Below are 12,866 nucleotides of genomic sequence, written 5' to 3'. Positions count from 1 at the left end.
CTAAAATAATTTTAGATATAATGCAAGGTTATGGTTTGTTTGTTTGCTTTTACTTTTTCTTTTTGAGACGGAATCTCACTCTTGTTGCCTAGGCTGGAGTGCAATGGTGCAGTCTTGGCTCACTGCAACCTCTGCCTCCCGGGTTCAAGCGATTCTTATGCCTCAGCCTCCTGAGTAGCGGGGATTACAGGCATGCACCACCATACTCAGCTAATGTTTTTGTATTTTTAGTAGAGACAGGGTTTCACCATGTTGGCCAGGCTGGTATCAAACTCCTGACCTCAAGTGATCCGCCTGCCTCGGCCTCCCAGAGTGCTGGGGTTACAGGCGGGAGCCACCACGCCTGGCTGCAAGTTTATGGTTTTTAAATAAAGCTCCATTTAAACAGTATAGGAGTATGAAAAGTATTTATCTACTTGACTTTTTTCAAGCAGCAGCATAGGATTCTATGGAATGAATATTCCATTGTTTATGTAACTAATCCTCAATTGATGGGCACCTAAGTTGCCTTCAGTGTTTTGTTGTTTTGTTTTGTTATTGCTACCATCTGCGGCCGTGATGATTCTGGAAGCTTGCCGGACTCCAGGAAGAATATGGGCTTCAGAGCCAAGATCCTCCAGGTTCTCATCTCTCAGCTTTGCCCCCCAGCTGCCAGGGACTCTCTGGGCCTCAGTTTCCCCATCTGCAGAATGAAGATCGTAGTAGCATCCACCCCATGGCATGCTGCCTGGGTTAGTGGGAGCACATCTGTAAAGGGCCTAGCACCATGCTGGGGAGAGTGGGGGCCAAAGAAGATATAGCCCCTTCCTTTCCCTGGCTATCAGTCCTCAGGTACTAAGAGAGAAGGCTAGGTTGACAGATGAGGTCACCTTAGTCTTCCCTCTCCCTCTAGGGACACCTGCCTTTTGCCCCTCTGGAGGTGGCTATGAATGGCAAGTGGCAGGATGTGGGGGGAAAATGATAACAGGAGTCAATGTTTATGGAACTGTTCCATGTGCCCCGCTTTGCAGCAAGGAGCTTTAATCCCTATAGCAAACCTGCTGGTGTACAGAGCAAGGAATTCGAAAGAGAAGAGGGAGATGGAGACCCTGACCCCTAGTCTAATTAGCCCACTCCGTATTCTCTGCATAGCCTTTTTTCTTTCTTGTTTTGAGATAGAATCTTCCTGTCACCCAGGCTGGAGTGCAGTGGTGGTATCATAGCTCATTGCAGCCTCAACCTCCCAGGCTCAAGTGATTCTATTGCCTTGGTCTCCTGAGTAGCTAGGACTACAGGCACACACCACCACGCCTGGCTAATTTTTCTTTTCATTTTTAGGAGAGATGAGGTCTCACTATGTTGCCCAGGTCTGCATGGCCTTTGTTACTGGGTGTAATTATGTATCTAATTATATTCTGTGACTTCTCATATGGTCAATGATGGTGAGAATCTATCTTTGTTGTTTATAGTTTCCCAGTGCCTAGAACAGAGCCTGATAAAGAGAAGGTATTCAGCAAGCGCCGGGTTCGTTGATTGACCGGCTGACCATCTGAATGAACATCAGTTGATTCTGCAGCAGCCATGGGAAAGCCTGGGGGCAGGAGTGGTGAGTTTATAAAGGAGTTGGGAGAGGAGGAGCCCTGGGCTGGGTCAACAGACCTGAGCTCTATTTACTGAGGTGTGCAGGGTCAAAGCACAATTCTGAGAAATGACTGTGAAGCTGAGACTTGCAGAAGTGGTGAGAGCCCAGAGGGGCACAGAGAATGGGGAGAGTGCATGCAGGGAACAGCACCTGCAGAGGCTCTGCAGGGAGAGGACAGGGCCGGTGTGAAGTGTAGGGGCTGGAGCTCTGTGGTTTGGGGTGAAGCTGCAAAAGGGAGAAGGGCAGGGCTATGTGGTTCAGAGGTCGCAGGCTGGGCCCCAAAGGCGTGTCTGGTTTGGCCCTCGCTGTGTATGAAAAAACAAGAATAGGCAGGGTGTGGTGGCTCATGCCTGTAATCCCAACACTTGTGGAGGCCAAGGTGGGAGGATTGTTTGAGGCCAGGAGCTTGAGACCAGCCTGGGCAACATAGCAAAACTCCATATCTACCAAAAAATACCAAAATTAGCTGGGCATGGTGGCGTGTGCCTGTAGTCCCAGCTACTTGAAAGGCTGAGGTGGGAGGATCGCTTGAGCCCAGGAGTTCAAGGCCGTAGTGTGCTATGATTGTGCCACTGCACTCCAGCCTGGACAACAGACTATGCTTCTGAAAAAAAAAAAAAAAATCAAACAAGAACTCAACACAGATTGTGATACTTGGCTACGGAGCGCCTTCTCCATCCGCCCCACTTACCACTGCTCCTCCTCTGCGTTCACCTGGTGCTTCATCCTTTGAGGGACCTGTCTGGCGCATGAAGACATTTGTGTTTGCAAGCTCTGATGCAGGGCCAAGTGCTGTGATCAGGCTGTTGAGAGTGATGAAGATGTTGTCATGGGGTCACCAAAGAGGCCTGATACCACCCTGCTCTGAAAAGCCTCAGCCTTTCTCCATTTGACTTCCCAAGAGGTCTCAGACTGGTGACATCTTAGCCAGTGAGCGTAGAAGGGCCCTTGGGAGACAGCAGTACTGTATGGTGGTCAGATCCTGCGTGTGGAGTCAGGCAGGCCCGGGCTTGCATCTGGCTCCTCCCCTTACCTCACCTCTTTGAGCCCCAGCTTCCTTGTTTGTAAAAGGGATGATGAGCTCCTACCCACAGGGTTGCTGGAGAGATGTAGAGACAAACTGCACTTAAAGCACTCCGTGCAGGGTTTGGATGCATCTTCTTTGACTATGAGCTGTTCTGGAAAACCCGATCACTTTCTCATTTGTTTAACATGCCAGGGTGTGAGGGTTTGGCCAATTATAGCTGAGATGGAACACAGTCCACAAGATCACCCTCACTTCTTCTTCTCCTCGTTTTTTTTTTTTTTTTTTTAGCTAGAGATGAAGTTCTGCCATGTTGCCTAGGCTGGTCCCCAACTCCTGGGCTCAAGCAATCCACCTGCCTTGGCCTCCCCAAATGCTAGGATTATGGGCATAAGCCACCATGCCCAGGCAACCACCCTCACTTCTTTTTTTTTTTTTTTTGAGACAGAGTCTCACCCTGTCACCCAGACTGGAGTGCAATGGCGTGATCTCAGCTCACTGTAACCTCTGCCTTCCGATTCCAAGTGATTCTCCTGCCTCAGCCTCCCAAGTAGCTGGGATTACAGGCGTCCACCACCACACCCAGCTAATTTTTTGTATCTTTAGTAGAGACGGGGTTTCACCATGTTGGCCAGGCCCACCCTCACTTCTGACATCAATTGCAAGTCCAGGAATTTCCAAAACCATCCTTAAATTTTGTTATTCACTAGGACTCACAGAATCCACTGAAAGTTATTGGGCTCAGGGTTATGGTTTATTACAGGGAAAGGATAAAGATTAAGGTCAGTTAAGGGAAGCTGTGCATAGAGCAGAGTCTAGGGAAGTATCAGATGTGGAGTTCCCACTGTCCTCTCTCTCTGAAGCCAGGATGCGTTACTTCCCAGCATCCACGTATGACGATGTGCATGGAGTATTGTCAACCATGGAGGCTCGCCTGAGCTCTGGAGTTCAGAGTTTTTATTGGGCCTCCATTACACAGGCAGCATTGATTGATTGCCCATGTGGTTGATTTCAGTCTCCAGGTCAACTGAGATAGTGTGACCGAGAGCTCCTCCCCTAAATCATGTGGTTGGTCTTCCAACCCTACATCCAAGTGTTGCTATCTGGCTAGCCCAATACCCCCAGACAAACAGACATTACTTACCAAGGACAAAGGCCAGACCTCTTTTTGGCAAGCTTAAAGTCTTTACTGTACACAAGGTCAGCCTGGAAGAGGGACCTGACTTGTGCCCCTTGGAAGATCCCAGAGGAGCCACCTGGCCTCTACCCTCTCTTACAGCCTGAAAAGTCTGGGGCTGGCAGGTTAAGGGCATAAGGTAAACAGTTCATACTTACTGAGCACTTGTTATGTGCCAGACAGTGGCTCCACCATTTCCATGCATCATGTCAACTAACTCTCCCACCCACTCCCTGAAGTAGACATATTCATTCTTCTATTTCATGTATGAGAAAACTAAGACAAGGAGAAGTGTCATCCAAGGCACACAGTCAATAAGGTGCTGAGCCTTGGATTTGGACACAAGTCTAGGTGACACCTAAGTCCACACTCTCTGCTCTGCTACCTTCTATATTCTAAAAGCATGGTTTCGGACTCAAATATATTGGGTTTGTTGACCAAAATTAAGGCTATTGAGGCAGAAGTAATTTTATAAAAGTTTGTCAGAAACCAAATGTGAGGATTGACCTGGAAGACACACCAACACAATTAGGCGTCTTCCCAAGTCTGTAACAAGTGGGATTGCTTTTATAAGAAAGTTTAGGAGAAGGGGCAGGGGGCTCCTCATTTCAGATTTTTCCTTTCTCGTTGGAGGGCACGATACAGAGGTTACAATCACTGACCACAGGTGATATCACGCAGATGAAAATGCTCTACATGTAAGGCAGTAAACTTCATGATTCAGACACAAATCAGTGTCCTTTTCCATGTCAGTAGGTTACATATTAATCAGCACGTCAACAGTTGGAGGAAGTCACATAAGATTTGAGGGACTTGTGATAAGATTCTTTATTCAGGGACAGGACATTGCCATGAATCACAAGACCTTTCCCTGGAGGTGGATTGGGAAGCCTGCCAAATGTGACCTGTAAGTTATCAGGTTCAAATTCTAGGCTTAGCTGCATCTGGGTTGGGTGGCCTCAGCCAGGTCAGGGATCCTCTGAGCCTCAGTTTCCTCTTTGATAGCAGTCAAGATGCCCTCTCAGGGGCCCTTGCCTCCTTGTTGGCCTCCTGACTCTGTTAAGATTGTTTACCTAATGCCCCCACAAGCCTAGGGATTGCTCAAGTTGGGGGGAGGAATCATAACTGATGCATTCTGTCACCTTCCACTCCCCAGGGCCTGGCAGAGAGCAGACTTCTGTAAATGTTTGCTGTTGTTGAAGTACATTGGAACACGCCCCTGAACCACCAGGATCCAGAAACTGCTGAGCAGTCAGAGGGCAGTGGAGGCCCGGAACTTTTGGGTGTCCTCAGGGCTGGGTGCCCAAAGTGGGAAGACCCCCCAGGTAAAACCTAAGACCCTCATCACACCTCAAGTAGAAAACATGGACCCTAATCATGGAGACCTGGCTGGGGTTTATGTCAGTGCCACTGACTTGCAATGTGGCCCTGGGCAAGAGGTAGAACTCTTCTGGCCTGGCTTTTTTCATTAGTAAAATAAGGGATAGTTTTAGGCAATTTGACAGCTAACATCTGTTTCCTGTCTTGGCCCAATGGCCCTTAGGAGTTCTGGTCCAGGTCCTCACAAAATAGTCTGTGGTGGTCTCTTTGAGAATGCCTCTTTCCGTCTGGTCTCAATGGCCTATTACTGGCACAAGTGTCCTCCCATCACACACACACACACGGATTCACATACACATGCATGCATGCACATATGCACACATGTGCACATTGCATATGTACACACACGGACATGAGCATTCTTGCACACAGCAATGCATTCAACAGACTGACATTCAATATCCATTCACCCCACTTTTCTGTGCCTTTGTCCCATGCTGCAGGGGGTTCTGAGTTAGAGCCAGGGTTCCCCTCACATAACAAAATTAACCATTTTAAAGATACAATTCAGTAGTATTGAGTACATTCACAATGTTAAGCAACCATAGCCTCTATCCAGTTCCAAAACATTCTCATCACCGCAGAAGGAAACCTCATACCCATGAAACAATCACTCCCCATTCCTCCTCCCCTCAGTTTTTGCAGCCACTAATCTGCTTCCTGTTTCTGTGGGTTTATTCCATCCACCCTTCCTTCCTTCCTTCCTTCCTTCCTTCCTTCCTCTTTCTTTCTTTCTTTCTTTCTTTCTTTCTTTCTTTCTTTCTCTTTCTTTTCTTTTTCTTTCTTTCTTTTCTTTCTCTTTTTGGATGGGCTCTGCCTCCTGGGTTCCATTTCTCCATGCCTCAGCCTCCTGGTGGCTGGGATTATGGGCCTCCCATCACACACACCAGGCTAATTTTTTTTTTTTTTTTTTTTTTTTTTGTATTTTTTAGAGTAGGGGCAAGGGTTTCACCGTGTTAGCCAGGATGGCCTCGATCTCCTGACCTCGTGACCTGCCCTCCTCAGCCTCCCAAAGTGCTGGGATTACAGGCACGAGCCACTGCGCCCAGCCTACTTCATTCCTTTCTATGGCTGCATAATATTCCATCGTATGAATATCCACATTTTGTTTGTCCACTCATCATCCATTGATAAATTATTGGGTTGTTTCACTTTTTAACTGTTACGAAAAATGCTGCTGTACACATGCATGCACAGGTTTTTATTTGAACATCTGTTTTCATATCTCTTGGGTATACACCTAGAAGTGGCATTTAACATTGTGTTTGTGAATGTGTGGATGTCTCACATGGGAATCAGGCTACACCATGCCACTGGCTGCTCAGAGAGGTGCAAGGGAGGATACTGTGACCTCCTTCACCCTGACTCTCCCCTGAGCAGAAAACCAGAATGTCCACTAGGAAAGTCTCTTCCTGAATTGGACCACAACAACAAAATCTTAACTTGGCTTGTGCCTAGGACAGATCAGCTTGAGCCATGCCCCCGTCTTACTATACTTACAAGGCTTTTCTGTTCAGATCACCTAGGAACATCTGAATAAGACGCCTCCCCCACTGAGAGTCTTAGAACTTTCAGTAACCAAGGCAGGACAACTCATCTACTCCCTAGTAAGATCTGAACCCTGAAGTGCATTAGTAACCACCCGCAAGTAATGGGACTTTGGACAAATTTCTCAAACAAAGGAGACTCAGTTTCCTGACCTGTTAAATGCAATGATAGTGCCTTTTTCATTCCTTCATCCTTCCTTCATTCGTTCATTCATCCACTAGCTGTGTGTCACACACCTATTCTATAGCAGGCCTTGTTTACACAAGGGTCAGCAGCAGATGTCACACCTGCCATTGTGGGACTGAGATCTGGTGGAGGAGATGGTGGAGGAGATGCTTTTTACATTTAGAGATATGATGGAGTTTGTGTGGACCCAGTAGCCACACAAACGTGTATGTTGTAAATGTGTCAAGGGCCATGATAGAAAGACAGCCAATGTCACGCACTTGTGTAAGGGGTGAGCTGAGGTCCAAAGCAGGGTTATAGAAGTATCTTGTGGTTTTAATTTGCATCTCCTTCATGACCACTGATGTTGGACACTGTTTCATATGCTTATTGGGCTACTGAATATTCTTTTTTGCTGTGTGTAAAGTGCCTATTTAAGTCTTTAGCCCATTTTTAAATTGGGAGGTTTTCTCCCTGCTGATTTGTAGCAGATATGTGGGAAGTGAGTCCTTGATGGATATATATTTTGCAAATATCTTCTCCTAGTCTCTGTCTTATCTTTTCACCCTCTTAATGTTGTCTTCTGATGAACAGTGATTCTTATATTCAATGAAGTCTAATTTTTAAATCTTTTATTTTTAAAATTATTTATTTATTTATTTATTATTTTTTGAGATGGAGTTTCACTCTTGTTGCCCAGGCTGGAGAGCAACGGCGCGATCTTGGCTCACTGAAACTTCTGCCTCCCAGGTTCAAGCAATTCTCCAGCCTCAGCCTCCTGAGTAGCTGGGATTAGAGGCGTGTGCCACCACGCCCAGTTGATTTTTATATTTTTAGTAGAGACGGGGTTTCGCCATGTTGGCCAGGCTGATTTTGAACTCCTGACCGCAGGTGATCTGCCCGCCTCAGCCTCCCGAACTGCTGGGATTACAGGTGTGAGCCACCACACCCAGCCTAAATCTTTTATGATGCTTATTTTGCCCTTATTAAGAAAATTTTGCCTTCCTCCAAGGTCGGATATTATTTTATTTTTTCTTCTGGAATCTTTATTGTTTTGCTTTTTACATTTAAAGATATGATTATGATCTATCTCATTACTTCTTGTTATAGTGTGAAGTAGAAATCAAAGTTCATATTTTCCCATATCGACCCAGCATTACTTATTGAAAAGACAATCCCTTCCCTCCCACAGGAGAACTGTCATCAATCAAGTGGTTGTATACGTATTACTGTGTCTGGGTTCTCTGTTCTGATTATTGGAGGGTTTTAAACAAGCCTCAGACTTTCCTTCAGAAATGCTCACTCTGGATGCATTGTGGACAGTGGATTGGTGGTGGAGTGGATCCAGGTGAATATGTAGGAGAATACTGGCAGTCCAAGAGGAGATGATGGTGGCCTGGATGAGGGTAGTGGTGGTGGAGCAAGAAGATGGAGGTGAAATCAACAGGGCTTGGTGATGGATTGGAAATGAGTGGAGGTAAGCTGGTGAAAGGGAGTTTCAACAGTTTATCAATAGTGTGGCTTTGAAAGGTAAAATAGTGGTGTCGTACAACATGATCCACATTAGCTGGTTTAAGTAGAAAGGAGTTTATTAGGGTGTTAAATGATTAAACACGTATTTTGGCTCATGGCTTTGGGTATCATTTAGGATGCTTTGAAGTATAGCCAAAAGAAAACACAATTCAAACTGGTTTAAAAAATAAAGACTTCACCAAAGGCTGAAGAAACAGACTTTGAGTTGAAGTTTCAGGAACAACTCCCAGGACTAGGCCATCAAGATAACTGCTGTAATCAGAAAGTCACTGGCTCCAGAATGCATCACAGCTACCACCAGGGAGCCGCCATTATCAGGTGGCTGCCACTGATGTGCCACACCGTCACCGTGCCTGCCACAGTCCTTGGCAGCAGAATAAATGGGTGTTCTTGTCTTATTCTTTATGTCCACTAAGCTAGGAAAACCACATCTTTACCAACTGTAGGAAAGAAAAACCAGATGTCTCCACAACTGTGTAGTTAGCAGAAACGGCAAAAGCAACAGGAAGATGACCTTCACCTTCCTTCCATTTTCTACATCTTGTGTAACTGAATCTGATTGGCTGAATCTTAATTGCCAGAGTCCTGGCTGCTAGGGACCCTGGCATAGCATGCTGGAAGGAGGTTCTGACTCAATATATCCATCACATCACATCACACCACACAAAGTATGGTGACACTATGTTCTTTTCTGTCTTTCTTACTGGATGGAGTGGGTTCCAGGAGGGCAGAGTTCTGTTATATTAACTTTTTTTTTTTTTTTTTTAAGACAGTCTCACTCTGTCACCCAGGCTAGAGTGCAGTGGCACCATCTTAGCTCAGTGCAACCTCCACTTTCCAGGTTCAAGCAATTCTGCCTCAGCCTCCTGAGTAGCTGGGACTATAGGCATGCACCACCACGCCTGGCTAATTTTTGTATTTTTAGTAGAGACAGTTTCACCATGTTGGCCAGGCTGGTCTCAAACTCTTGACCTCAAGTGATCTACCCACCTTGGCCTCCCAAAGTGCTGGGATTACAGGCAGGAGCTACTGCATCTGGCCTCTATTAACCTTTGAGTTTGTCTAATGACTTGGTATAGTGTAGGTGCTGAGTAAATGTTTGTTGTATGGATTGATTAAACATGTGTTTTGGCTCATGACCTTGTGTATCATTTAGGACACCTTGAAGTATAGCCAACAGAAATCCCAATTCAAACTGCTTTAAAAAATAAAGACAATTTTTAAAGCAGTTTGGAATTGGACAGGATGTACCGGGAGTTATACCTGATGTAAAATGATTGGTTGATGGTGCTTTTCGACGAGTTATTAAAGCACCAACATGGCACAGTATATATATGTAACAAAACTCTGTAATGTTATGTACATACAAAATTCTAGAACTAAAGCAGCAATTTAAGGACCATGACTAAGAAGGTCAGAGGTGGTAAATCTGGCACTGATGCGACTTGATTTCACGTTTGACAGTCACCAAGAGCCTGATTTCTTGTCATCTCCCTGTCTTCACATCTCTGATGTTGGCTTTATTTTTCTCTTCTGGAATTTATTCGTGGACTTTATGATTAAATCTAGGACGTATAACAAACAATTTCAGCTACATACCAAGCATGATTCTACATAATAATCAAGTACCCACTATTTGAGTAATCCTTGAAATGTGATTGTGGATAAGCCTTATGTGACATGTCTCATTCAATCCTCACATAAATTTGCTAAGTAAGATTTATACAATTTTCTTTTTAGTAAGGAACTGAAGCTTTAAAGAATATTCATGATTACAAACGCCATGTTTAATGAATAGGTCCTTACAGATGTGTTTTCACCATGAAAGCTAATGTGTTCAAGTTACACATGTTCATCTATTCACTCTCTATTCATTTTTGACAAATATTTCTTTTTTTTTTTTTTTTTTTTTTTTTTTTTTTTAGTTTTTTTATTTCCATAGATTTTGGGGAGCAGTGGCATTTGGTTACATGTGAGGTGCTCCTTAGTGGTGATTTAGAGATTTTAAAACCCATAACCTGAGCAGTATATGCTGAATCTAGTTCCAGTAGTCTCTTTTATCCCCCACCTACTCTGAACACTTTCCCACTGAGTCCCTCAAAAGTCCCAGGGCCATTCTCCCACTTTTGTATCCCTATAGCTGTAGCTCCACTTATGAGGAGGAGAAATACACCATGTTTGATCTTCCCTTCCTGAGTTACTTCATTTAGAATAATAGTTCCTAATCCCATCCATTAAGCAGGAAATTTTTTCATTAATTCATTCCTATATGGCTGAGTGGTATTCCATCATATAAGTATACACCACAGTTTCTTTATCCACTCATGGATTGTGGCATTTCGGGTATTCCACATTTTTAAAAATAGGCTAGACATGCATGTGTGTTATCTTTTCATAATGTGATTTATTTTCCTCTGTGATACCCAGTTGTGGGATTGCTGGACCAAATGGTAGTTCTACTTTTAGTTCTTTAAGAAAGCTCCACACTGTTTTCTATATATAGTGGTTGTACTAGTTTCCATTACCATCAACAATGTAGAAGTGCTTACTTTTCACTGCATCCGCACCAACATCTATTATTTTTTTACTATGGCCATTCTTGCAGAAGTAAGGTGGTATTGCATTGTGGTTTTGATTTGCATTTCCCTGACCATTAGTGTTGTTGAGCATTTTTTCATATGTTTGTTGGGTATTTGTATATCTTCTTTTGAGAATTGTCTATTCATGACCTTAGCCCACTTTTTGATGGGATTGTTTTTTCTTGCTAATTTGTTTGAGTTTGTTGTAGATTCTGGGTGTTAGTCCTTTGTCAGATGTATAAATTGTAGAGATTTTCTCTCACTCCGTGGGTTGTCTGTTTGCTTTGTTGGCTCTTCCTCTTGCTGTGCTAAAGCTCTTTAGTTCAATTAAGTCCAACCTATTTTCATTGTTTTTATAGCATTTGCTTTTGGGTTTGTGGTCATTAAATCCTTGCCTAAGCCAATGTCTACAGAGATTTTTCTGATGTTATCTTCCAGAATTTTCATAATTTCAGGTTTTAGATTTAACTCCTTGATCCATCTTGAGTTGATTTTTGTATAAGGTGAGAGATAAGGATCCAGTTTCATTCTCCTACATGTGGCTTGCCAATTATCCCAGCATCATTTGTTGAATAGAGGGTCCTTTCCTCACTTTTTGATTTTGTTTGCTTTGTTGAAGATCAGTTGGCTGTAAGCATTTGGGTTTATTTCTGGGTCCTCTATTCTGTTCTATTATCTAAGTGCCTATTTTTATACCAGTACCATGCTGTTTTAGTGATGATGGCCTTATAGAATAGTTTAAAATCAGGTAATGTGATGCCTCCAGATTTGTTCTTTTTGTTTAGCCTTGCTTTGGCTATAAATGAATTTTGGTTCCACGTGAATTTTAAAATCATTTTTTCTAGTTCTGTGAAGAATGATGGTGGTATTTTGATGAAAATTACATTGAATTTGTAGATGGTTTTTGGCAGTATGGTCATTTTCACAATATTGATTCTGCCCATCCATGAACATGGAATGTATTTCCATTTGTTTGTGTCATCTGTGATTTCTTCCAGTAGTGTTTTGTAGTTTTCCTTGTAGAGGTCTTTCACCTCCTTGGTTAGGTATATTCCTGAGATTTTTTTCAGCTGTTGTAAAAGGGGTTGGGTTATTGATTTCATTCTCAGCTTAGATGCTGTTGGTGTATAAGAGAGCTACTGATTTGTGTACATTGATTTTGTAACCTGAATCTTTGCTGAATTCATTTATCTAGGAGCTTTTTGGAGGAGTCTTTAGGGTTTTCTAGGTATATAATCATGTCATCAGGAAACAGGCACAGTTTGACTTCCTCTTTACCAATTTGGATGCCCTTTATTTCTTCCTCTTGTCTGATTGCTCTGGCTAGCACTTCCAGTACTATGTTAAATAGAAAAGTGCTGAGAGTGGGCATTTTGTCTTGTTCCAGTTCTCAGAGGGAATGCTTTAAACTTTTCCCCATTCCGTATTATGTCGGCTGTGGGTTTGTCATAGATGGCTTTTATTACACTGAGGTATGGCTCTTGTATGCTGATTTTGCTGAGGGTTTTAATCATAAAGCGATACTGGATTTTGTTAAATGCTTTTTCTGCATTTATTGAGATGATCATGTGATTTTTGTTTTAAATTCTGTTTATGTGGTATATCATATTTATTGACTTGCGTATTTTAAACCATCCCTGCATCTGTGGTATGAAACCTACTTGATCATGGTGGATTATCTTTTTGATATGTTATTGGATTCAGTTAGCTAGTATTTCATTAAGGATTTATGCATCTATGTTCATCAGGGATATTGGTCTGTAGTTTTCTTTTTTGGTTATGTCCTTCCCTGGTTTTAGTATTAGGGTGATACTGGCTTCATAGAATGATTTAGGTAGG

Source organism: Papio anubis, unplaced genomic scaffold, assembly GCF_008728515.1.
Source record: "Papio anubis isolate 15944 unplaced genomic scaffold, Panubis1.0 scaffold450, whole genome shotgun sequence".
NCBI lineage: Eukaryota > Metazoa > Chordata > Mammalia > Primates > Cercopithecidae > Papio > Papio anubis.
The sequence above is the reverse complement of the archived record's forward strand: the minus strand, read 5'-3'. Positions refer to the sequence as shown.